Raw genomic sequence first — 3,563 nt, 5'->3', positions numbered from 1 at the left:
GAAGTGACATAGTTGCAGGTTCTGGGGGTTAGCACATCTTGGGGGTGGGGTGGCATCACTGTGCCCTCCACAGAGGCCTGGGCTCTCCACAGCCAGGAGCAAGGAAGCATGTGCCTTCCCTGGCTTCCAAGGTGGGGGTCCCGCAGCCACGTGGGATTCCTCCTCAGATGGCTGCCTCACCATCCGCACCTGCCTCTCCTTCACGCCCAGTCCCTGTCACCTGCTGTTCCCGAACGTGCCAGGCTCCCTTTAGCTTCTGGACTTTACACATATTTGCTCTGCCTGGAACCCCTTCTTCCTCCCCCTCCGCTCTTACCCTACCCTGGTGAGCCCCCTGGAAGCCACCCTGCCTCCTTGCCTCTCTCCTCCCCTGTGTCTGGCCGGGTCAGGTGGCTCCCACGTCCCCTCCCAGCGTTGTCAAGGCCTGTGCTTGTCTTCACCTCCCACCTGGCTGTGCTCTCGGAGGTGGAAGGTCGGTCCCGTCTCAGGCCGGCCGGGGCCTGGCTCTGAGCCTGTGCGGAGGAGCTTGTAGAGAGAAATGGATAAGAGAACAATTCAGCAGAGGGGAAAGAAGGAAAGAAACGAGGCTGGAGATATCAGGAACGATGATATGGAAAAGTGGGTGGGTCCCCCAGCTGCCCGGGGTGGGGACCATGGCTGGTTCTCGTGTAGCCCTTCCAGATGCAAGAGGGAGCATGGGTGGGCCAGGCAGCAGGAGAGATGGGCTGAGGTCTCCCAGGGGCCTGGCCATGCACCCTCCGCTACATGGTGTGGATGCTCGGGGCTTTGGAGCTTCAACATGGCCCCACCCTCAGGGCTCTGGTGGGGGCACCCTAACCGTGAGGCTTGCCTCTCCCGGGCCTGGGCCACCCCTGAGGGTAGACTCCTCAGGCTTTTTCTGCAGCATGTCTGAGCTTGGGGCCGGGCACCTGGTTGGGGAGGAAGTTGAATGATATAGGCACTTGAGTAGCATGGGGACAGTGGCTTCTGAGCCCCTAGTCTGGGAACCCATTTCTGAGGCTGGGGAGCAGCACAGGTGTTCTGAGGTACATCTTCTCCCTGTACCCCCACCCCAGATGCTGCCAGCTCCCACTGACCTCTGGAGGCTTCCTTCTCCAGGAAGGCCCTCAGGGTGGACCTTCTCTGTGAGTGCTCACACAGGGAGACCCGCTCTGGGGCGATGGAGGCTCCTCCAATGCAGAGGATGGGTGGGGGGAGCCCTGCCCCCGCCCCCTCCCGGGCTGAGCGCCTTCCTAGCAATGCCATTTCCAGCCACATTGGAGCCAGAGGCAAAGGAAAAATCAGTGATACCAGTTCTATCTTTACTTACAATTTTGTTATTTTAGTCATCATGGGTTTTTGCCTTAACTTTGCTTTTTAAAATCATTGCATGGGAATATTGTTAATTTGATCCCTAGGTTTTTTTGCCCCCTTCCCCTTTCATTTGGTACCTCCCTCGCCTGCCCCTGGTCCTGGAGCAGCCTCCAGGATGGGGTCCTGGTTCTCGACATCTGCAGGAGCTCACTCTGGCCTAGGCCTCCTGCCTGAGGAAGAAGGCGAGCCTGAGCTGGGTGCCCAGGAGAGCAGGGACTGGTGACGTGGCCATCTTGTTTCTTTCTTAGGATCTGCCACGGCCACCACCAGGCATGAGTGTGAGCTGAGCCAGGAGGCACCGATGGCCCGATTTCTCTCGGGTCCTCCCCCGCCTGGCACGGGGAGAATCTTCCTACTGCCTGTGGGGTTGGAGGCCGGGCCTCTGGAACATCCAGCTGCCTGGACAAAAGACATCTTCCCCTTGAGGTGTGTGAGAAGCCCGGGGCATGGGCTGCTGGGGCCGAGGACAGGGGAGGAGACTCTGGGAGCCTGGGTCCTGAGCCCCCGCCCCGGTAGCTGGGACAGCGTCTGGGTTGCCGAGAAGCCATGTCGCTGGCTCTGACTGCAAGCTGTGTGAGCAGGGCCTGGGCTCCCAGGCCTGATGCTCAGCACGCTGTCAGCACTCAGCAAATAATAAATAATAATAATATCTCCGGCATGTTGGGGGAGCCCCAGGAGGGAGGGGACTCAGAAAACATGTGTTCTGTCTCATGGCGGGTGCCCAGAAGCTGAATCTGTTCAGCACCTCTCTTCGAGTGGGATTTGGGGGAGCCATCCCCATCCCCACAGCTTGGCACAGGAGGAGGGTAAGCAAGCATCTGGGGCCTGCCTGGGAACTGGGGGCTCGGGAGAGTTGTCCGGGGGTCTAAGCTTAGACTGTCCTCAGATGTCCTCTGGGATTTGGAGATTATCAAACTTGGCTTTAAATCCTGAATCTACCACTTCAGACAAGTCCTTTAGCCTCTCAGGGCCTCCTCGGTCTCCTCACTTATAAATGGGACCGTCACAGCCCCTGCTAGGCGGGTGAACGGAGAGCAGCCACAAGGGCACACGCGGGCTGGCGACTGGTGAGCCGTGAGCCCTGCGTGTCAGAGGCAGGCGGCGTGTGCCCGTCCCGCGGGAGGGGAGCAGCGCAGCAGGACCGCACGGTGCTGGCACTGGGATTCTGTGACCCTCTGTCTGCGGCAAGTTGCCCCGGTGTCTGGCACCCATTCCTGTTTGTTGACTGACTGTGAGACCTGGAAGCTCTCTTGGGGCAGCGGGTGGAGATGGAGGGCTTGGTGTGGAGGCCGGCTGGGGACTCGGCAGCGTGGGCGATGTCCCCTCGGCGGCCCTGCACACGGGCTCCCACCGATACCCTGGGTGGCACTCCCTGGGCTGTGGGTGAGCTGAGTCGGGGAGACGTGAGGCTTGGGAAGGCTTGGGCATGGCCCCCTGTGACCCTCGCCGTCTCCTGGCTGGCTTCCTCAGGAGCTAGGGAGGGCCTGCAGATTCCCACAGAAGCATGGGGAAGTGGGGTGCTACTATCCACCCAGCGAGGATGTTTCTCACTTGCTTAGGCCTCTTTGGGATGGCTGTGCCCCTGAACCTGCCCCTCTGGCTACAGGTGGCCTGCCCAGCCTTGTCCCCCTTTCTGGAGCCCGTGTGGTTTTCCTTCGCCCACTCCTGGCTTCTCCCAAGTAGGCTGTTGTCTTACTCATCATGTGCCTCTTGCCCTGAAATGAGGGCTCCTCCCAGGTGGACCAGCAAGGCCTAGCCACTGTCCCTTCGCCTGGCCCAGCACGGGGCCACAGGGGCTGGGCCACTTGTCAGAGCTGTTGTTTAATGTTCTCTGCTCAGACTCTCCTGGTTCCAACACCCTGCAGTGACACGGGTGCTAAGCGAGCCCAGGGCTATAATTATCAGGGTTGAGAGACGAGAATCTCCCGGCGGTGCAGCAGCTGCAGCGAGCCACCAGCTGATCTGTGCCCAGGGAGCAGCGCCGGCCGTCGTGTCTGAAGAGCTGCTGGGTTCACACCCTTCACCTGGAGTTGGTCTGACCACAGCCCCGAGGGCATTCTCCTCAGAGGGGCAGACGCGTGGATGGTATTCGGATGGAGTGTGGCTGGGCGTCACCGTGAGTGTCTAGCAGGATGGGCACCTTGTGTGGTCTTGCCGATGGCCCAGGAGGCTCCCTGGCTGGGAAGGGG

The sequence above is a fragment of the Molossus molossus genome, unplaced genomic scaffold (genome assembly GCF_014108415.1).
Source record: "Molossus molossus isolate mMolMol1 unplaced genomic scaffold, mMolMol1.p scaffold_m16_p_4, whole genome shotgun sequence".
Lineage (NCBI taxonomy): Eukaryota > Metazoa > Chordata > Mammalia > Chiroptera > Molossidae > Molossus > Molossus molossus.
The sequence above is the reverse complement of the archived record's forward strand: the minus strand, read 5'-3'. Positions refer to the sequence as shown.